Raw genomic sequence first — 24,001 nt, forward strand, 5'->3', positions numbered from 1 at the left:
AGGGCAGGAAATGGGGAAAACCCATCAATATGGTACCCCTCATAACAGCAATTATGAGGAGTTATTAATATTTACAAAGCTTTTTAAACTGTCTTATTTACTAGATGTGGCTCTAGGAACTCATCTACAAAAATGTCGATTTATTAAGGCCACAATGTACATATCTTCATCTGAATTATTCACATTGGTTGATACAATTAATCTTTTCTCTAGCTGAGGTTTAAAATTGGGTCAGATGAATTGTATTACTAAGGTTTCTTTTTCCTTCTGTAGCCAGTGACTCACTTCAGTACAGAGGACTTTATTTTAGTTACCAAAAGCTCTGTGAGAAGAATCTCGTCTTTTAAAGTTCTTTTCATGACCTTACATTCTTGTTGTTTCATGTCATGCTGAATCTCCTGCTAGAAATGTGTGTTAGTGGCAGCCTAGTGGGAGTTTTTAGAAATTCATGCAATTTTTTTTCTTCATTAATGACAGCTCATAATAGTAGGTTTGGTGTTAATACAACTCATTTAGAACTTTATTTTATCCTTCATGCCTTAAGCACCAATATTTCTGTTAGTGGAAGCTGAGGGCCTGATACATCTGCTATTTTCCTCCTGGATAAGCAGTGCTCCAGAATAGTGATGAGGAAATAATTCCACAGTGTGCAGACAACTGTGGTTCCCAGCACTCTCTAATATCCTTCTCATGGTACAACTGTATTCTAGTCACATTGTTAGGCTCATACACTCAACCTGTCATCTTTGTAACCAAGGGTACCTTTTAACAGCAGGCCTAGAGTTCACTTTTCTACTTAACTGAGATTTATTAAAAATAAAATTGGGTCTTTTAGCTTATCTCAACATTCTGATTATCAGCACAGTTCTATGAATGCAGATCTCAGAAAATATCTTGGCCCTTTCACACAGGTGAGTACCAATGTGCCCTTCCTTTAGACATATTCCAGCTTCACTTTCTTGCATGATATTAAACAGCAGCAGGGTTACAGTGCTGTCAAAAGCAGAAAATGCAGAAATGATATTTTGCTAGCAAAGGAAAATTTTAAAGGAGAAAAAGTTTTTATGTTAAGTCTTATCAACATCAAGAATATGGTCCACATGGCTATGTTAGAAGATCATGAATATGTAGAACCTTGGTGTGCTCATATGAAAAGAAAAAACAGGCTAGAAAGCAATGAGTGGTCTCAAACTAGAGTGTCCTTCACCCCTCCATTGAAGAAGTGAAAAGATAAAATATTTTAGCAAGTCTCCAGGTGATAATACTTAGGTGGAGCCTGTGGAACTGCTGGCCTGCCTCTCAAACTGTAGACAAGATCACTAACTGACTGCAGCATTCAAATTATTAAGCAGTTATAATGATGTTTCTTGCTTGGGTACCATTATTCCACCCTTTTCATACATGAAAAGACGCTTCCTGAAGCATGTAGGTGGGTGATGGGTTTCTATTGTTACATAAAATTTTGATTTTCCATTGCCACAGCCAGCATAGGTACATAAAAGTCAAAGTAACAATAAACATTGCATAGTGCTGCTGACTATGAACTGCCCTGGGTGAACACATGCATCTTATAATGTTTATCAGGAGAAGGAGTTTGGATTTATATTGTATTCCAGAGCCCTATTTCTCTACTCAGTCTTATCAGCAAAACAAGATTTTATTTTCTCCATCAGATAGTATCAAACCAGGTCTGGTTTGCTTTGGTTTGAGGTAGTAATGAGTCAATTGCTGAAACAGCTATGACTTCAGGAAGGTGGTTTTAAACATGTGTATTTATTGCCTTTATTCTTCACTGAAGTTATGTGTTGACCTACTTGAAGGACCACCTTATCCCAGAGGCTTTTCAAGTGAATATGCAGGCAGCTGCCACCTTTTTTTATTCTTGTCTTTGTCTGATTTTCGATGCTAAGCTCTGGTAAGTATCATCTGTTAATATCTAACAGTATGGGTTTCTAACCAGCATGCATTTCAGGACTCAGGTTCAATATTTACAAAAGAAATGGTCCTTTATCAGCACATATCTCTGTTTCCAGCCCAAGGATTAGGCCACTTTGCTATCTAGTTTATACAGACAGGTGAAGCAGCCAAGAAAAATGATTGAGATAAGAGTGAAGGTAATCATGAAAAGAGAAAACATAATTAAATGCTTTATGGGAAAGGTTCCAAAACACCAAGCAGAACACTAGCATCCACTGCAGTATTTCTACAGCAGAAACAGATTGGATGTTTTTTGCCAATTGATTTGTGAATGATGTATCAGGTTTATTGAAAACAAAGGAGCAGTCGTCCTGTTAACAAGAGAGGAATTATCCTACTTAGAAAGAAAAAGAACAGACCAGTGAGAGCACAGAGCATCCAGGCAATGGGAAGCTTTAGAAACCCCATCTGTGAGACATAGCTAATGTCATGAAGCCTGAAGTGAGGCCATATGGGATCTATTTCATTAGACTGTTGAAGTGAAAAGATACACACTCTCTGGGCTGTGAAACCAATAAATACAAATTGAAGTTCCAGGTTTAATTCTCCAGAATATTTTCAGAAAATTTAGCAAATGCCTTCATGAACTTAAGGGCTGGGCTCATAATAACATAATGAAACTTATTCCAGCTAGAGAGAAATACACAGGATGTTCAGAAAAATAAGCCAGATTTCTGCACCCCATGAGTGTTGCAGAAATGAAAATTATCCATTTTTGAAGTTCTTATGGAGAGCTATTGCCTCACAGTTCTTGATAAAGCAAGATGGAGAGACCAATTCAGTACATGGTGGGTCTATAATGCATAATCTATCTTAAATTGTACCACATCATAAGACTAGAATTTAAAACATCATGAAAAGTCATCTTTTTCCTCCTGTACAAAACTCTAGACACAAACCACAGTGAAGACAACCTCTGAACGCTGAGCGACAGTAGCTGGCACTGCTGAATGCACAACTTTCTCCAGCAAGGTCATGGACATGCTGGAAAATTTTGCTTCTATAAAATTTTATTGACTTTCAGTTTCTGATAACACTAAATGAAAGCACACTGAACTCTGGCTTTGTGCCACAAGAGACTATTTAATTCTGACAGCCAAACCCCACAGTTTGCTGAGTCACAGAAAACTCACAGTGATAAATCTGTGTAAATGAAAGGCACCTTTTGTCAAAGACAACTTGGTAATGTAACTTTGACCAGACTTAAGTTTATTTTCTGTCCCTCCTACAGGGGAATATAATCAAAATATAACTTAGAGAGAAAAATACACGTTCTGCATGTGAAGTTATTTGAAAAGCCTCCAGTTCACCTGGCTCATAACCATTCCTTAGTTTCCCTAGTGTGTGTATGATGAAAGAAATAAAACAGCTCCAGGAATAATACAATTTAATTCCACTTGTCCTTGTTGCACGGTCACAGGTCACACACTGTCAGTACACTTTGGTGGAACAAAGAAAATGTAGACTATAGCTACTTTATAAATACATTTTCCTTTTGCTTGCATGACTTTGATTTCCTTATGACAGAGGGTGACCCAAATTGTATTCTTCAGTAGGAATGGGTAAGTACTTGCTTCTGGTTTTTAGTATTCCTGTCACATACAATTTTTCTTTCAAAATGAGTTATGCATTTTCATCTGCCCCAGTTAAAACATGCAGATAGTAAAGCATATTGAAAGAATCCTTTGCTTTAAATATATTTTGGTAGTTAGAGGTGAATGACCCAAGCTATCATTGACCATTGATCAAATCTGAGCTTAAAAAACCCACTTATACTAAAGCAAGAATGAAATGTATTCAATTATATATACCATAGAACCATTGAATGCTATTCGGTTGGAAGGGACCTTCAAAACCATTTACTTCCACCCCCCTGCCTTGGCAGGGAGAACTCCCACTGGACCAAGGTGTTCAGAGCCCCATCCAACCTGGCTTTGAACACTTCCAGGGATGGGAGGAGCCTCAACTTCTCTGGGCAACCTGTCCCCAGTGCCTCACCACTCTCACAGTAAAGATTTTTTTTCCTAATTTTATTTCTAAACCTACTCTCTTTCAGTTTGAAGCTTTTCCCCCATGTCCTGTCACTCCATGCCTTTGTAAAATGTCCTATCCAGCTCTCTTGGAGGCCCCCTTCAGGTACTGGAAGGCTGCTTTAAAGGTCTCCCTGGAGGCTTGTCTTCTCCAGGCTGAACAGCATCAATGCTCTGAGCCTTTCTTCACAGGACAGGCATTCCAGCCTCTGACCAGCTCCTCACCTTAAAATTCAGTTTCTCTGGAGTCCTGTTTCCACAAAAATTAGCTCAGCATAGTGAAGTTCTTCAATGCTTCAACTGACCATTCATAAAGATACAAAGTCAAACACACTGTCTCTTAACACCATCCCAGAAAAGCTGTCCAGGCTATTTTTGTGCCATCTGGGCAATTTTTAAAGGAATATTAAAAGCCTAAGATGCTCTCTTTTCCCTCTGTGATTCATTAATGGTAAAGAAGTTGTATTTAATTCTTTTTCCAAAATCATCTCTGCTGGACAAGCACAACTTAAAAATGTTTTTTTGTACTATCAAATTCCAGAATATGCTCAAGACTTCTTTACTATTCAAATGAGCAAAGAGCCTCAAGTCTTCACTAGTCTTATTGAAAAATTGTTTAAAAGCTGGAATCTCATGTGCTGTATAAAGCAAACCTCTAATTACACAGTTGAGATCAGTGGAGAAGCAGTGCTTCATTACTCAGGTCACAGAACATCTTCCTTCTCTCCCTGACACGGTGCTCCTGAGCAGTTTGCTCTTTGTGAGGCTTCAAAGTACAGTGGCTGATTACAACAGTCCCTCTCCTTTACAAGTCCTTAGGGAACCAAGCAATTCTTTCTCAATTCGCCTACGAGTGACCACAGAATGGTCTCTTACTGATTGTACTTTAAAAAAGAAAATCTTAGATTTGTGATACCTTCAGGGCTTGTCCTTGGCAAGCTGGCTTTATATTATTTAGCAAAAGCAAACATTGAACCAACATCCCCTCTCAGTCTTACACTCAATATGCATGAAAACTCCTTCTGAACTTCTTCCTGAATTTTTACTTGTAATGATTAATGATAAAGCAAATTAAGGCAGAGCTACTTCACATTATGTGCAATGTGCATATGTTGAAATAGGAGACAATAATTTCACCCACAAAGGTCCACTTATCACAAGTGCAATGACTCATCAGCTTCCCAAAATCATGATGAAATCTAGATAACAGATACTAATGAAGCAAAATCACAGCCTAATGTAAACTGCTGCAGTTTACACATATTGGTTTTGATGCTTTTTCTTTATGTCTAAGCACAACATCAGAGCAAAAGTAGGTAAAAGTGTCTGTTTTCAGGTAAGAAAGTGAACTATCCCATGTCACAGCCCACAAGCCCAGATGGATGCAACATGTCAGTGACCCAGAAAAAAAATTTTATTCTAAGATCCTCTTAAAAAAAAATTGAATATTTATGTAAAAGTCTAAATATTTCTACTCTGTAGCTTGCAACGTTGGGACACAGATATTGTGTCTCAATGTTGTCCAAACTACAGAATAGAAATATTTACACTTTGTCCAAAGTTCCTGAGTTATCCAAAGTTCCTGAGGAATCCTACAATAAAGATGAAAACCTAGACCATCTGACTTTCTTTGCCATGACTTTCCTTTGCCATATAATAGGAGTGGTGCTTTACAGACCCAAGTCTACCATGAGTTACATTTATAGAGCACATGTAATGTACAACAGAATTTTACATTGCCATTTATTTTACTTATCTTATTTAGATAACACTGTGAGAAACAGCTATTACCCAGAGATGTGCAGCTCTGTCACCAAATGCAAACAGGCTGGACAATTTCTTCAGTGACCAGGTAATAGTTAGCTACACTTTTTTACTTCCCCTCAAAGCCAGGCATTCAATTAACTCATCAGCTACCACTAGTCAGCCCCTTTCTTTTTTTTTTTTTTTTTTTTTTTTTTTTTTTTTTTTTTTTTTTTTTTTTTTTAATCTTTCATGAAAAAAAAAATCGAAGGACTTGTGAAAAACGTAGTCAGAAGAAGACCCTTCTAGGATAGCACTTTAAATTGATTTCCAATGAAATCACGGCTGGGCATGACAAGGAGGTTAGTAAGGGATTATGTCTCTGTGAGTGACTCATGTATTTTGCTGTTCTTTGAGATCACAAGCATTGATTTTTTTATAGTTTTACTTGGGTTTGCTTCCAGCATCCTGCAATTCCCAAGGGCCCAGAAAGATACAATGCTTGACACACAGGGAAGTTGCTGAAAGGTCAGTGTGCTCAGTACACATTGGTATCATCTGTGCTGCTGCTGTATTTGCCAAGATCCAAGCAAATTCAAAGAAGAAAATTATATTTGAAGAGCATCTTATTTGAAGTTTTTCAGCCTCCTGAAAAATACCCATAATTTCTAACTTTTATTTATATATCTGTGCACAGACAGTCGACACAAGTTAAAACAGGTTTTCATCTGAGTTTTTCTGCACTTACTTAACCAAAATCACTCAAGTACAAGTGTAGCTTTTTCCCTAAGTTACTGAGACCATCCAGATCCACATGGATGAACATCACAGGAGCACAAACTGGCACTGACACCCAACACAGTCTGGGTCAGCATAACCAGACTGTCAGCAGCATTTACTGGCACTGGAAATGGCAAATCCCAGCTTGTACCCCAACAGTGACTGATCTTTTCCCCAGCCTTGCAGTTAAGCCCCAGAGCAAAAAGTGGCTTCAGAAACCAAATGTGGAAAAATTTCTTAAGTCAATCTGAAACAAGTCATGGCCTTAGCATTGACTGAACATATATCCCAATGTAACCTCCACTCTTTCACAGTGGGATATCCTAGCCTGCCACTGACCTGACAGAAGAGATTGTTTGTCTCCCTTGCAGACACTCTCCTTTGCCCTGGAGCTCTGAGAATTCAAGCACCAACTGGAACTGCAGCATTTGCACCCCACTTCTTTTCCCCAGAGAGAGTTTTGCCCCATTTTTCTTCCAGCCCAGATAGAAATTAGGTTTATGGTGAAGTTTGGATTACTTTGTAGGTTTGCATAAATCATGGTTTTACTCAGTGTAGCTTCTCACCTTCATCCCAGCCAAAGCTGTTCATAACCTAAAAACTGCTTTAGGATCAGCTTTTTGTCTGTACTCTGAAAAGCTTCCTCAGTAACCTGTGATGAACACAACCTTTGCCTTTTTTTCTTTTATGTCTAGAGGTCTGACCCTACTTTATCCACCATGTTACCCAGTGATCCATCTCAGAGCTTATTTCCCAATAACACTGGCTCACACCAACTCTCAGCTTAGTTTAACCAGCCCTATTAATTGCTATGACTTTATAAATTTACACAAACCACCTCTAATTCTATGCATAACTGTTCACTTCCAGAAGGCTACATAACCTTAATTAGGAAGCAAATTTACAGCCATGAGCACCAGCCTTTCATATCTGCCTATCTTGCTGAAAACTGTCTTTTATTAAGGCAGAAGCAGTGCCAAGAGAACTTCAAACACGTTAAAATGCTCAGAGCTTGACAGGAACCAGAGATTTTATTTGACTTTCTACAAAAATTGACTTATTTTTCTTGCAGTAGGGATACAGTAATGATTTAGACATGAGACAATGTCTGCCATGCACATGGACTGTCTCATATTACTCTGGATGCCACATTTCCACTTACATTATAGCCTCATAAGGCATTATTGACTAACATAAAAAGTAATAATCAGAAAGGTTTTATGTAGCAAGACTATTATGAGCTAATGACAAATTGACCTATTTTGTTTTATTTTCTTCCTACATCTAACAAGACTAAATTATATCTAAGAGCAATTGATAATAGCTGAAAATGTAATCTGTTAGCAGCAGCAGTTAGCCACATAATCAAATGAGGGAAAGAGGTAAGGCAGCCTCTGCCTGTCTTTGGAAATGAGAGTTTGCATATGATCACTTAGACACACATGGAGCCAAACTGAAAAGGTTTAAATCAGCATGATCATCTCTGGATTTAAACTTATATGTCACACTCACAGTAACACCTCACCAGGCTCCCAGAAATCAGCCTGACAGAGAAGCCCCTCTTCACCTGGAGCACAAGGTCACTCCAGAAGAACAGGACACTACAGAAGAGGCAGACACTATGGACTATGCACAGATGAACTCCAGGACAATTTTCACACCTTTCTGAACATGGCAGTTAGGGACATTTCAGCTGGGAGACACCTGTCCTGAAAGAGACACTCTGCCATGCATTTTCAGTAAACTCCTCACAGGAAAACGTGGGCTGGTCAGAGGCAAAGAGCAGAGTACCTCAGTCACCCAGGTTGTCATAGATTGTAAGTGATACCTGCAGAGAATTCTGCAGGCAGGAGGCAGGCATGTAAACCTAGGCATGTAAAATCAGTCTGCAGTGCTCACAAAGCTGGCAACTCATCAGCAGCAGGAACGTCACGGGGATCTGAAGGCAAATCACCTCGGCTCTGCCAAGGGTTGTCCTGCTGTCTCTTACCTTAGTGAGTAAGTAAAACACTGCAAACAGCAGGAGCCCCACAGAGAAAACAGCAACTGAAGGGACCAAAGTCAGAGTCACTCAGGTGATGGGAAGTGGCTGTGCCCTGCTACATTCACTTTTCTGTAGGTAAGTCATGGCTTTCAGATAAAGCATAAAACATGAGCTAATTAGACCTTTATTTTCTTGTCAAATCCAGATTATGGATTTTGGCAGAGAAAACCATCAGTAGCTCAAAACCCTAGCAGCTCATGCAGTGAAGTTTTGTGCCTATCCTGCTGCCTTGGGGCCAACAGCTGCTTGACTCAGAGTTGTTCTGTGTGATAAGCAGTGTCTCAAGTGCACAGCTAAGGCAATAGTTGTCTGGCTTGCAGACTATGAGCTTGCATAGTAGTAAAGGCTACAGTGAGTTTATTTCCTTTAGGGAAATATCTTTTCACCTGATAAGCTGTAGAGGTGGTCACTAACTGTGGAGTAAAAAAGTTATGCAAGGTATTTGTTGCTAAAACTGCTGGACTTGCCTTTTTAAGAACTGCAATAAATAGTAAAGCAATTTAGAAAGATTTCTAACAGCATTGAACAGCTCTGCAGTTCAGATTTATGTTCACAGCATAATTTTAGTCAGAGGTAATTATACAAGACATGTATGTTCCCAGGAAGTTTTTTTGTGATGCTGTTTTATTTAAACGGTAATTGCAATGTCAAATTGACTGGGAAGCTGGGCTTTCCACAAAACATTTTAGCTTCTTTGACAATAAGCAGAAAATGGACAAGAGTGAGGGAATAGTAAGTATTCAAACAGCTGCATATGCTGATAATGAAAAGATTGATCTGTAAATGAGCCAACAGTCCACCACTTCTGTGAAAGCCAACAATAGCAAATGAAGTTAGCAGGTCCCCACCGCAAAGTGCCAGCTGCAATTAGGCTGTCTGGATGTTGGGAAGGATGAGAGTTTCAAGAGGATTACAGCTTTCACAGTGAAATACAAGGCAAAGCAGTACCATGATTTGCTGCAAATATAATGACTTAGCAGCAGGCACTGATCACATCATGCAGCGATGGAAAGAGCCAATGTACCAATCTGCTGGACTCTGAGTGTGTGTGCAGAGGTCTACACATGCTCCCTTGCACACACATACACACACACATGCTGTGGAGAAAAGGTCCAATTAGCATGACTAATACTAGATCAAATGAAGAGAGCATTACTGCATTTCCCTGTGTTTTCTGCCAGTATACATCTGGTAGTAATGGAGGATAAATATGCTTTTTCAGTTCTTTTAAAACATTTACTTTAAAGCAAGCACTGATTTAGTTATGCTGAACTGCATACATCACTACTTTGGAATATCATTGACTGACAAAAGGAAACCTAGCCCAGGGTCCAGAAAAAGAGAATTGCTTGGTCATCTTATAAAGCATTAGTGTAAAAAAATTGTGTAGTAATATACTCATGGTATTGCAGAGGAGATCTTGCCCATCTTGAAGCTACTTTCAGTATGACACTGTTAGAGACCTGCAGGATCAATAAAATATTGATTTTATAACTTTTCTTTATATTTTTTCTTTCTTGGCAGAGAAAAACTGTCCTTCCATTGGAATGGTTTCAAGGATTACAATTAAGAAAATGTTCAAAACACAACAGCTGATCATGGAAGAAGCCACAGAGACAGGAGTGAGTAAAAACTGTCCACTCAGGGGGAAAAAATTATTCTTCAAGTAGTTTTACCTGTCTTGTGAATTTTTGATGTTCTGAATATGCTTAGTCAATTGACATTTTCTTTCAGAAGACAATAAAATTTCAGGGGCTGTGAAGGGGAAATCACATGGTTACTATGATGATTTGGATCTGATCCATTATTTGCATGCCATTTCCCTTTGAAATGTAATATAATAAAATTCCATTAAATGTGATGCACATGGAAAACATCCATAAAGAGAAATGCTTGTCTCCCCAGAATGTTTCATTGCCAGCATGGCTGAATCTTTGTATCAGTATCTTTCAACTTCAAGATTAGCAAGACTAGGGTGTGATCTTTTAGCAGTTTTACAGTTTCTATACTGAAATATGTGAAACTCTAGAAGAAGCCTGAATTAACAGAGCCCCAGTGAAACCTGGCCTGCACCTGAGCCATAAGTATAAGAAATGTATTTACCCAAACCACAGAGAGTTTTAAGTGGTGTGATCTTGGGGGCTTTTGTAATCCCCAAAATTAATTTACTTTTTGCTTTTTCTTTATGAATAATTGTGCACATTATGCAATTTAGAACCATTATTTTAAAAAAAGGAAACTAAGAAATATCTCTCTAGAGTGGAGAAAAACCCAGATGTTCTAAAGGCTAGCAAATATTCTAGTGACAGTCTTAGTTTTCTTTCTATCTTTAATTTTTGTTCTAACATCAATTATACTGGTTATCAAGCCACTGACTTACTTATTTTTCCAGAACACAACACATTCCCAGTCCTACAGTCACTGACTTCAGAGGAGTTTTCTAGGTCTGCAGTATATCAGAGTACTGGCAAGAGAGATCCATGCAATAACCAAAGCAATACCAAACATTCTTTCCATTACTGACCAGGAATCGTTTTCAAGAGTGTTCAGGCAATTGTTACAGACCACATGAACACATACCCTCCTTTTCATTGTCAAAGAAATACTCTGAAAATACTTACTGGCCTCCAGCCTGTTGTAAGAATGCCCATGGAATGTTAGGGTGTGAGAAGCAAAGTGGTCAGTAGTAGCCAAGTTAAGGCACTGGAGATGTCAGCAGTTCCAGCTGTGGTAGCAGTGGACCATGGACATTCACAGTCAGCCAGCTCAGGCAGACAAGGGATTTGTCTACACTCACCAACACCAGCCTGAGTACCAAAAAGCAAGGTAACAACATATGGTTATGTTGTGGTTTGAAAGCAAAACGAGTGAGAGGCTCCAAGTCAGAGATATAATTTAATAAAAAGAAAGGTAAAAAGGTAAAAACAAAATAAAATAAATGCAATAACACAAAGGATCACTGACAAGGTCAGAATACAACCTGAGCAGGGTGGTGGGAGCAGTCCAGGTGAGGGGCTCTTCCTGAAGCAGTGATCCTGTAGAAAGGTCTGGTAGCTCTGGTCCTCTGGGAATCCAGTGGGTAAGTGCCACCTGCACTGTCCCACATACCAGCTTATATCCAGGTGAGAATGCTTGGCTCCTCCCCCTGGGCAGAGCATCTCACAATAGCATGAGAAGTGTGAAATGGGTCCTTGATGGCCCATTAACAGAGATAACCCCTGGAGGGAGTTACCTGTGACTCATGGGCCATTAGCAGAAGACACCCCCAAAGGCGTTAATGGAACATTAGCAGAAGACACTCCAAAGGCCATTAGCAGAAGAGGCAGGGGCTTGGGAAAACACTAGCCCACCTGGTTTCAACAGTTCATGAAGATGGTGATAGAATAAATACTTTGTGTACATCCTACACTGCAACCCAGGACAGGTTAGATTTCTCTCTACCTAATGGACCCATACAAAAAGCCATACATCTTTAACCCCCCACTAATGTGCCATTATTTTCATTATCTTTAAGCAGTCAAAATCATTTTTTATTATACTGGTAAATTCATAATTGTTAATGTCTGGAGGCTTTGACCTATACAGATTATAATTACAAAGTTCTCTGAGCTGTTTTGGTGCAAAGCATACAGTGCAGGTGAGAAGAGCAAGACAGAATGAGCACGGGGTGTCTGAAGTGCCAAGCTCCATTGCCCAGAAGGTGCAGAGCAAAACCCTGCATCTGCCCAAGGGAAGTGAGCAAATGCAACATGACAAATCAGTGCAGTTTTCTGATACAGTTCAGAGTTTCCATACACTTTTCTCCAGAGCTAAACTATCTATCTCTCACTCATGTATGATTGGTGTATATCAGACAGCTTTCAGAGACACTGTTGTTGTGTTTCCTCATTGCAGACGTTGGGAGACTGTCCCAGGCAAGTAGAAGTGCTGCCCATTTTTCCCCCATTCCCATTTGGTTAATTTCAGAGCAGACTTATTTCCAACACTGACATGTTCCTACATTAAAGTATTAATTGTGAAGCCTAAGGCACCAGTCTGTGTGCCATCCTAAACCAGTGAGTCAAGTCAATTGTGACTTGAGAGAATGAAGGCTCAAAGTCAAGTGGAACAGCATGGAGGTGAGCAAGACAGAATATTTGCCAGGGGTTTTAAAATGTATAATGACTCTACTGCCTGAGGTTTCTTACCAGCACAGTATTCCAGCTTGATATTAGCAGTCAGTGTGTTAGTTGTTGGTATTCGGATTAAGTCAACTCCAGCTTCTCTTTTAGGACACTTGTTTTATCTGGTTTTTTCCTATATTTTGAACAGCAGGATTTTAGGACACTATGAGAAATTGAGGGAGAAATTGTATGAAGTGATCAAACCAAAATTATTTTGCAAACTGGCACTTTTTGAAACCTGAATTCATTGACGCATAGAAATTTTGTGTCTAACTTTACTCAGACACCAAAAAAAAAGTAACAATCTTGCCTTCAGTAGCTATCAAGAATTGAACAGTAACTCTGAATAATACTACTTTGCACATAACATGCAAACAATAGAACATCCAGCAAAGATCTCCTGAAAGTACCCCTGTAACCAAATTATGAGTATACAAACACCCCTGTTGGAGGTGTGCAAGCTGTACCTCACAGCAAACACTTTAAGCAATTTGGTGAAGGATACACATGTCCTCCTGAGAGCCCAGAATTGAGAACATCCAGCCTCTTGGACATATAATTTAAGACTATTATTGGCTCTCTGTGTGACCAAGTGCACAATGATTTTTTTTTTCCTTTTTAATAAATTTGTTTATGCTCATTGACAAATGGCCCAAGAAGATACATAGTCTGCTCAGCAGTGTCACGTCCTTGTCAGCTGTAATGTTTGTCACACCATAAGAACATGGCTGCATAAACCCAATGGCTTCATATCCTTTTTACATAACTCTGAGATCCTGAAATACAAAAGTAGACCCAAAATGGTGAATTCTTTCTTCTCCATTTAAAATCTGAAAGCAGCCTGAAGCCATCCAGCAGCACCTCTACATAACTCCACACAGGAGGACCTAAGCAAGTTTGATGCATTAGCCTTCCCTTCCATAAAGAATTGCTGACAAAGTTAAATCTCCTTCACAGCACAGAAGGTGCTTCAAAACCAAATGTAGTTTTGAAAACGTCTTCATAATCTATTTACAAATCAAACAAGTAATAGGAAACCCATTCAGATAAACTGAGTTTGCTTTATGAGAATGAATGGCATTTGAGTGATAATCATTTTATTTTTATATTTTAAAAGTCTCAGTGGACTTTAAAATCAATAGATTTTACATCTAATTCACTTTATCACCAATTTATCTTTTCCAAATAAAATAAGAACACTGTTGATTTCTAATACATTTTCATTTCCTTTCTATATATATTAATAATAGGTATTCTATCAAATAATTATCTCACCTTTTTATCCTTAAAAACTGTTTTATTTTATGAGTCATGTTGTACATATGTTAAGTTACACAACATACTATGATATTTTACAGCAGTTTCATAAGTTAGTCTTCTAAAGTGATTAAGCTGTTCTCTGGACTCCAGAAATAAACTCCTCAAACAAAGCGATGTATTTTTCATCAGACAATAAACATCCACAGTGGAAGCACTTTATCTTTCCAGAGCTGCAAATATTTCGAACAACTATTTGTCATCAGTACATGCACTATATATATATCATGCAAAGAAAAACCAATTACCCACATATCAAGTGCAGTGAAGAGAAAGCCACGTGCTCCTGTTGCTGTTTCAATTGTCTTGAATTACCTATGTCCTTGAAATGCACAGTTACATCTTCCACCAAATATCTGATGTGGATATCTTGAATATATTTACCTGACTGGACCTACCTGTGAGGTAGCTGGATGTGCCTCACACCAGCTGGGTTTACCTAAGATGACTCCTGGCTTCTAAGTGCATGAGGAATGGGGGAAAGAGCATCTCAGGGTGAACTGCCCCTGCCATGGCATTTGTCATCTCTCTAGTAAGCAAGAACTGACACCATCCCCCTGTTCAGAGTGGAGGGACAACTCATTGCTACTCAGCACAAGTGCTAAAGGTGATGGGTATTTGGTGCCAGTGAAAGTAAGAGACATAATAAAATTCAACAGGACACATAAGAAATAGCAAATACACACTGTTTGTTCTGCCAGTTAAAGTTACTGTGGTCACCCTTTCCTGACCATCTCAATGTATTCACAGCAGCCATTCCCACTTCAGAGCAGGAAGGGTTACTGGGTGGGAGGCTGGGCAGACGGATACTCTGCTTTGTTCTGCCTGTTTTACAAATATGTTTAGTAAGTCTATCAATTCTGAAAAGTCCATGGACAGCTTTCTGCAAACAAGAATAATCCTATTTAATTCTGCAAAAATTAGTATTTTGGCAGTCTATGAGTATTAGAATTTCTTGCAAGTTTATTCATTCTAGTACATGATACCACTTTCTAACTTCTAGGCAATCCATCTGTTTAGATTTCTCCTAGAGTGTCTCATTAATGCAGGCTTGAGAACAATGAAAGTAGGCAGTAAAATCAACCTGTGTTGTAGACAAAAGGGAAGTTTTATAATGCATAAATACCTGAGTCCTGTGAAAGGGAATAAGCAGTTTTAATGAGCTCTTAACACCTACCAGAAGAAAAAAGGAGGTATACATGAGAAAAAATAACATGTTCTGAGAGGGTAGACAGTAGCTGCTCTTTCAGGATATGAAATGCAGGGTAGGTGGAAGAGACTTTTCCTACTACTGCCACATACACTATGATGATGTGACAAAAGCTAAACCAGAATCTTTTTGGTTTCCTTTAGGATTCAGCCATGACTGAAATTGTCCTTCTTTTGTTCAAGAAATACTTCTATTTAATATGCAGAGATATATTGTAGCTGGAGGGAAAAAAAAATCCAACACATAGCTTTTGGTTGACTGCAAGATGGTGTTCACAGGAGGGTAGAGCAACATCACAGCAACTTGTCCCACTGTCCCACCCATCTCTCAGCCCAAGGACAAGCAGTTCTAGTTCAGTGCTGGAGCAGAAAATTAGAACTTATTTCCTTGGCAGTCACCCAAAATATCCTTCTTTCTTGTCTTCTGATCATGAACAGCTCAAGCAGTTCCTGTGGCCTCTCCCTCTAAAACTACCCCTGTTTATGCCTAGTGTAGATTCTTCTTCCAAGACCAGAGCCTGACCCCACCAGTCCCATCTGTGGTGCAGTACCTTCTGCAGCTCTTCTTATTTCAGTCTAGGTAAGTGATATCCTGTGTCTGGGGCTCTAAAACCTTGCCATCTATTATAGTGTAGGAGACAATCCTCCATAAAACTAAATAACCTGAAATGGTTTTGAGCTTAAATGCAAGTATCATACATAATCACAGTAAGCCTATGAATGTGCCAAATCTCCTCCCTCCTAATATATGGTGGGAATAAATTACTTTTTCAGCCAGGTAAAACTGAAATATTATTAACATCCAGACAATGTGCTGGTACCAATTACTTTTTTTCTTTTGATATCTGGAGGTAATGTGAACCCTATTCAAGGTCTTTCTGTGGGGAGGTGAGCTGTAAAATGACAATTTTAACAGAGAGTAGATAACAATTTTGGTCTTTTCTCACATCATAGAGAAAGTTACATAATTTCCTCCATAATAGAAAGGTCTTCTACTTACAAATACCATTTCCTTTGAAAACTAGTACATAAAGGAAAGAAAGCATTAATGAGACTTTGATTGCAAAAATCTCTGCTATTGCTATTATGTGATAATCTTTAAAATTACTCACCTGTTGTATCTTGCTTTTTAATCTATTCTTAAAATGAAAACTGAATCAGATACTTAATATACTTCATTTGCAAAGCTGTTTCCACTGAAAAGCCATTCTGGAGAAACTTCTGCTTGCTAATGGGAGCTGTCACAGTTGCTATACTATTTGTCACTAGGCATATTGCATTGCTGGCACACTGAACCTAGTTCCTTCTGCAGGGAGCCACATGCAGTGACACAAACCCAGATGTCTGGGAATAAGTCTGACCAAGCACTGTGTCCTGCTCAGCACAGCTGAAGTTGCTGTTGAGTTTATTTGCTGGGACTGAAAATGTGTTGTTAACATGTGTTAACACGTGTTATGTGACACATACAGCTCCAGCTGAGCTGGCAAAGTTGTCTGTATTGTGCTAAGGGGTACAGACCCCTGGATAGACAGCTTTGGCTGTGAATCAATGCACAGCACTTCACTAAACAGGGATGTAGCTTCCAGTCCTTGGAAACCAATGCAAGATAACTTATTGAATTCCTTTAACTCTTTTATGAAGCAAAATTTGCTTTACTGTTTTGCATTGGGTTTTCTTTCCCTGTGTTTCAGAGCAGATAATGTCTTGTAGAACAACTAAAGCAAAACTCATCCAAAAAGAGGCATAGGAAGGGTATAGGAAGGAAGGGTAAAGAAAGAGCATGACATGAAGTGATAATTAGAGATCCTTAGAGATATCAGCTCTGATGCCTTTGAGGCAAGAGGCTCCCAGAACAACAATGTACGTCTGACCACATTACAAGAACTTCTTTGCACCTCTCAGCTACACAAATGCACAAGGCAAGAAAAACAGGAGTTGTGCAAACCAAGAAGAGCCTTTGTCTTTTACTAAACCCAGTATTTCCAGATGCCAGCAGTCTACTAGTAACTTAGAGAAGACAAAATAGGACCAAGTAGCCCCGGAACCTATTCCACTGCATCACCTGCAAGCAGAGATTGGCAACACTTACACATCTCCTCTAGCACAGCTGGTCTAGTACACTTGACCTCTCCAAATGCTTGCTTCTTTTGTCCCTCCGGATGAAAACCTGGTGATCTTGAGGGTACAACTGCATGCTCAACTAGAAATCAGACTGACACATATGAAATCTCTGAGCCACCAAAGCTGTGGACCCCCTGACTGCTGACTCCCAAGCTTTCCAATCATGCAGAGAACTGTGAGGCCAGGGGACTACCCAGCCAACTTTCCTAGTCCTGGGACACCATCCAAAAAATGGGGAGGGGAGGATGAGAAGTTTGATAACTTTTGATGGCAAAAATGTTGACTGAGAGTGAAAAGCACTTGTTTACTATATATTTGATCCCTTTCCATGTAAATCTGTGCATTTCAGATGCATGTTTCCACTGAACAACAGGGAATCAGCCTGTGTGTTTCAGAGTAGAAGTGGTCTTTTCTGAGTATAAAATTTGTAGACATCCCCACCACAATTTTGACAACAAAAAAACATTACTAAATACTTTCCAGTAGATGGCAGGGTTACGTTGTGACATGCTGAAAGTCTGAAGTTGAAAGCGCTTCTGGATAAAGTTCAAGTACTGGTTAAGTAAATTTAATTAGAAGAATGAACTCATAGGTGAAAAGACATAAATACACATTGGATTAACTGATAGAATGTGATGCTGGAAATGTAGAAGTTATATTCTAAAGTAGTGAAAGATTAAAGCTCAACATAGTATTAAAAATGAACTTTGTTAAAAATGAGCTTCATTGAGATAACCATTTATACCACACGGCTGACATGACACAAACCAGAGTATTTAAAGTGAGAATCCACTGAAGTTATTAGATGTAGAATACAGTGAGGAGAAAAGCAAAAAGCCCTTGAAAATATTACTGAAAATTATCAGCAAAAGTGGTTTTCAGGACCAAAACCAATTCAGCTGGGCAGTGTAGTGTTTGTCTTTTCCGGGGATTGTGCAAAAATGAACACTCCATTAGGGGAATTCAGTACTGCTTTTGTCAATTTGAGAAATCATGACCTCAGCAGGGTAGAGAACAGCTTCCCAGGTTGGGACTTCCCTCAGAAACAGCCAGGAGAAAAGCCTCATCCACCCTGAGGATCTCAGAAATGGTTTTTTACTTGTCAGGAACCAAAACACTTAGCCCAGGATGACTGGCTGCAAATACATAAGGTTTCAGTTTCTTAAAACTACAATTATCTGAATTTACTTTTCCAGGCAGGGCTGTAAGATGTGCCCCACTGAATTTCAAACACAATGATGCTAGTGAGTGACTTCCCTTGTATGTGTCCCAAGATTATATGGTTTTATCCTTCTGAAGGATGGATGATTTACATGAAGTAGATGGATATAAATGTGGTCACTCTGTTTGTGTCAACACTGGTCTGAGAACATCTGTGGGCAACTGCTAATGTCAAACCTCTGTACACTGCAAGCAAAGTGAAATGGCTGCAGTGAACAAATACCACCCTACTTTCTATGTGTTTTCTCTAGCAGAACATATTCAGACATTAGACACACAATACTTTTACTTCTTATTCGGTGTACTCCAGTTTTGGCTTAACTCACTGAAATTACTCACGTATTTAATTTCACTATTCTGCTGTGGAATTATAAGATTAGTTGAAATACTCCATTTATTCATAAAAAGAAGTTACTTTTGTGAATATCTAATAAGAAAATGGAGGGGCTGGTAACACATGGTTTCTGAGAGTAAAAAGGCCCAGCCTGGCACACCATCTCTGTCAGGACATATTCTGCATTTATTACACCAGCGCCTCTGAGCAGTGCTACTCAACTGCAGACCATGCTGAAAAGCAGAATTCTCATTTCTAATGATAAACAGTATCTTTAAAGACACATTTCCTATTATTTCCTATAATAATATACTCAACTTCCTCTGCTAAGGGTATAGCATCTCTAAAGAACATAGCTACATCACTGAAAAAAGTTTTGAGTTTTGTTTTTATTTTATAAAGTCCTTAACAGCTTGTTGTCTTTTTTTTTTTTTTTGCTTTTACATATTAAAGCCTGATTATATAATATTCTTTAAAAAGTTTCATCTTATAGTCACCTTACTGATGATTCACACCTATTGATTCACCTTGTTTTTGAAAGCATTTGCTTCATAAAAAAATACAAAACAAAAAAGAAATAAACCCAGTATTGACTGATGCTCTAAAATCCTATTGTATTTTTGCAGTTGGATAAAACACACAGAGCTTGCCTCATTCCTGAAACTCTCACTCTGGTGAGAGTGTAACATAAATGGTAATATTAACACAATCATCTTGATCTTTTCCCCCAAGAATAACATAACTCTAACTGTTCCAAGATCGCATGTCCTTTCTCCCCCTTTCAGCCTCATGAATAATTTGGCTCATCTTTCTCCCTGACATAAACATTGAATCTTGCTGAAGGTCATGCAACATGTCCGGTATCTTTTCCATTCAGTCGCAGTTCAGCACTACACTCTGTGCCCTGTATTATTTTACACTCATGACATGCACTTGTAGATTGTTTTCATGGTGGTGTAATGCCTGATAGTCGGTTCATGCAGTGAATGGTAAACACTGGTGTTTCAAAAGCTAATTAGTGGTGCAGATTTGTTTTTTATTGCCCTATCTCTGTTTATTCAGCTGGAAAGCCATGGGCCAAGTGAGCTCAGCAAAGGCGATTACAGAAATGATCTCTGTTTCATACAACAGAAAGTTGAATTAAATAAGATTATTTGGTAAGAAAAGATTGAAAGAGTTTGATGCGTCTGACATTATTAAGGTAACAGTTCTTAGGCCTTTAGCTCATCCAGCATCCCCACTAATCCATTTGCCATCCAATATATCTGTCTAAAGACAAAAGCTCTCTCAGGTTTGACAGACAACTGAAATTCTTCTATGTCTGGCTCAATGACTTCATTTCCATCTCACCAGTGGTCTCTGAAGCAATACTGTCTCCAGTTTTCTGTGGCTACAAGGAAATGTACAGGAAATGATGGGGCAGGGAAGTGGTAAAGAACACAGAAAAAGAAAGGAACCAAAACTCTTTTATCTGTATGAAGTATTCTCGGTTAGCCTCAGCTTATACATGGAAAGTTTTGTGCCAGGGGAGGGATGGGGATAGAGAGGTCCTTACCAGACTTTCTTTTATTTCTTCATGTCCTAAAAAGTTTGGTAGCCTTTTAACAGTGGTGCCAAAAAAACCTCAGAATCCAGTTTTCCATAACATCATTATAGAATTTTCCCTTCAGATTACAAGAGGTGTGGATTTTACCCTTTCCTCAGCTGCCAATAATTTATGCAGACATATCTGCCCTTGCCTCAGCACATCAGTACACCTAAACTTTCTGCAGCACACATCACTGAAGAGCCTGAGCAACAACACTTTCAACACAGCCACAAGTGCGTACAGAAACTGTCCACACACAAGCTGTGTGACAGGGAGGGACATTTCCATCAAGAGAATACACTGCAAAGCCAGGAGAACCTCAAAAAGGAAATTCAACCACAATAAGCTGTTAGTTTCAAGAAGAGTCATATATGCGTTTATATGAAATAATGTTATAGTGACCCAATAATCAGTGGGTTTGTTTCATTTACGGACCGTCTATGACGCATTTCAGAAAAGAATTTCTCCCCAAAACAAGTGACAAAAGTGGATCACTGCAGAAAATGTCATCCTCAAACAAGCTGAGAATTTTTCCTTCTCTGCAAGGAGCAGAGGGAGTCACAGTAAAGTGACAAGTCACAAGTTACTTTTGTAACCCCATGTCCTAAAGCATAAAGCATAAGGAGGAATAAAATGTAATTGGTCATTCCTGTCCACTTGTAGGGGATAAAAAAGAAACCACCACAGGAAAATAACAAATCCAGAAATGCAGAAGAGAAATAGCACTACACGTTATTATGAGGTACAAATAAAACGCACCAAAAATTCATGAGCTTCATGAGTATTTTTTAATTTATTTTGAGTTGTTTCAAAATGTAGGGAGGAGAAACAAGAACAAAACACAAGTCACAGTGCTCTGGGACACATCAGACTAAGATATTACTGAAAGGACAAATACAAAGCTAGGTACCAAAAGAATGCTGCAAGAATGAATGCTGGTTAAAATAAAATAAATTAGTAACTCAAGTGCTTTGAACTAACACCCAAGCTGTTTCATTCAAGGTAGGAACACCTATCCCCTTATGGAACACCTCCTCCCACACCATTCTGGCATGTTTGGGGCAGGCCAGGAGTTCCCAGGACCATATGATCTCTCCATCTCCACCCCAAGATCACTTGCAAGCCTTTTAGTTGTCCACATCTTTCCCAAAAAAATGAGATGCTGCTCAAAAAAGAAAGCAGTGCTGGTCTGGCTTGGAATTTCAGTCTTTCAGATGGGAATAATGTGATTACAGATTATAGTGACTAAAGTAACAATCTTGGGTATGAGATATACCTAAAGCTAAAACACTGTTGGTATTTTAGAAAATAATTTAAATCATGTACAGTAGCATGCTGAAGATTTGTATCCTAATAAATAAAGCTATTATTTTCTCATCAGTATTCATGTGAGATCTAATTATACTTGGGTCTAAATTTTTTAAAAAGAAACAAAAGAGTAACATCACCATACCGAAACAAGATATTTCTCATACTCAAAATTTCCTTTTTACTTTATTAGAATTAATTTCTAAATGGAATATCCCCTCGTGTATCTATGTTGAGTGGCATATTAATACAGCTAGTTTACTCAATACTATTCAAAACCTTCCTTTTTCCTTTAGTTTCTCTGCTGTTACCTGACATTGTGTGGCACACAAGCTTGTCTCAGCCATTCCTGTACACCGCTCCACCTAGTGGATGGAGGGACTGTAACTGCACAAAATGTACAATTTAATCTTATCTTTGATTTTTAACTGCATGATTACAAGGCTTCCCTGATTACACTGTTCAGATAAAACTATTAGCAATATCAAAGTTGTGTTTGCTCTAAGGTAAAAGGCTGCCTTTAATCAAACAATGTTATAGTTTTACAGAAATAGAATCTGGCCGCTGTAGCACTAAGTATAAAATGTCAGGGTTTATCTACAGCAAGTATTATAAATAAAAAACAAAACAACATTGCCAATTTTATCATCCATGCACTTACATAAAACAAAACAGCATCGCCAATTTTATCATCCATGCACTTTCATGTAGGTATAATAATATTATATAAATCTTTAATCTCAGGTAAATTAGGGGGACTTTTATAGCTTAACCAGAGCTAGGGTACACATCCAGAAGAGCTTTTGTAGTTCCTGCTCAAATCAGTGGGCCAGTCCACTGCATGCAGCTGGTGCAAGTACAGTTGGAAGGTGGGATGGAAAAATGCCTCACTAAGTCCACACGCTCACTTGCCAGGTGATAGTGATCTCCCAGGAAAGGGCATGGAGCAAGTAATGTGGTGGCTGGCTCCAGCAACACAGGCTTATGTTCACTGAAACCTGAGCAGCCTGAAAGGATAGACCCTTTCAGAAGGAAAGATGTGTGACTTTTCCAAATACAAAAATCCAGCCTCGTACCACACACAGATCTGGCAGGCATCCAGACAGTGGCAGAGTGTTACCTGACTTAAAGGAGTTTGTAAGACTGGGACTCAACTATCTAACTGCTCTATCATTAACTGATAAATAAATTCCACTCAACTGTGTTCAAAACCAGTACTTCAAGATAGGAAGAAGGAAAAACAAGTGCATAATTAGAATGGTCAAGCTAGCACAAATCACAAGTCAGTGGCCAACAAGGACCTATGACTTAACAGCTCCTTCCACCAAGTAAATGCTTTGCTGGAAGAGTTGGTAAGAAGAGTGATGCCTTGGAAGGCTGACCTGAAAGAGACTGGACAGAGCTAGAGAGTAAAGTAGGTATTTATTGAAAGGCTTTCAGGATCCACCTTGGGCAGGACAGGAGACTGGCCAAAGCTGCACCCAGGGCCCACTATGAATAGTCATGAAAATGGCTGATCAGTCATGAGATCTTACATTTTTATAAGTTTTGGTCCATTTGCATATCGAGGTTTAATTGTCCAGTCATAGCTTCAGATTGTGAAGCTTCATCCCTCTTGTTCATCCCTTGTTTATGATTTTTGGCCAGAAAGTTGTCCTTGGTTCTCAGCAGGAAAAGGATTTGTTTTGTCTGCCTACTCTGTGAAGAGAGCCTTAATACGAGGCTCAGAACTACATCCCTGGGCAGCACAGAATCTGCAAATATGAAAGCTAAAGCTTAAGGCATCAAGAGCACTCCTTGACCTACGCCCTCAGCTGCCAAGTTTGACAACACCAAAAGCATCTCCCCCACTGTTTTTATTTTTCTCCATTCTGGAGATACCGAACACAAGAAGCCCTGGCTGTCAACAGCCTGATCTCAGCAGTGCCTGCACCACTCCCAAGCACTGGATGCATCCAGTCTCAGCTGCAAGGTGGTGGAACCAGGAGCCCAGGTCCTTGACACAGCAAGCCCAGCTCCCTGCAGTGGGTCTGCCTCCGTCCTTCGAATCCTTTGTTGCTATTCCTCTTCAGTTTCCCCTGGGCAGACCAGAGATTAGCTTTGATGTATAGCACAGTGTACTTCACATACACCTCCCTCTGCAATGAAATGCAGTCATCACCCAAA

The 24,001-nt window shown here is 39.1% G+C and overlaps 2 long non-coding RNA genes across 3 annotated transcripts in view; one reads left to right on the top strand and one right to left on the bottom strand.

Moving 5' to 3' along the window:
* Window positions 1–12,883, bottom strand: part of LOC310909717 — a 35,222-nt gene extending 22,339 nt beyond the window's left edge. The window contains exons 1-4 of one of the 2 annotated variants that reach the window (XR_014590163.1): window positions 12,762–12,883; window positions 11,196–11,381; window positions 10,251–10,329; window positions 9,081–10,037 (exon numbers count right to left, since the gene is read on the bottom strand). This is a non-coding gene — a long non-coding RNA (uncharacterized lncRNA). Of the gene's footprint in view, window positions 1–9,080; window positions 10,038–10,250; window positions 10,330–11,195; window positions 11,382–12,761 lie in introns of those variants that run through there. The other variant, XR_014590162.1, reaches the window with a different exon arrangement.
* LOC310909718 lies at window positions 858–22,458 on the top strand. Its single transcript, XR_014590164.1, has 4 exons — window positions 858–911; window positions 10,099–10,196; window positions 15,760–15,843; window positions 20,610–22,458. It is a non-coding gene; the product is annotated as an uncharacterized lncRNA (long non-coding RNA).
* Window positions 22,459–24,001: the final 1,543 nt, after the last annotated feature.

Source organism: Zosterops lateralis, assembly GCF_965231275.1.
Source record: "Zosterops lateralis genome assembly, chromosome: 5".
Classification (NCBI taxonomy): Eukaryota; Metazoa; Chordata; class Aves; order Passeriformes; family Zosteropidae; genus Zosterops; species Zosterops lateralis.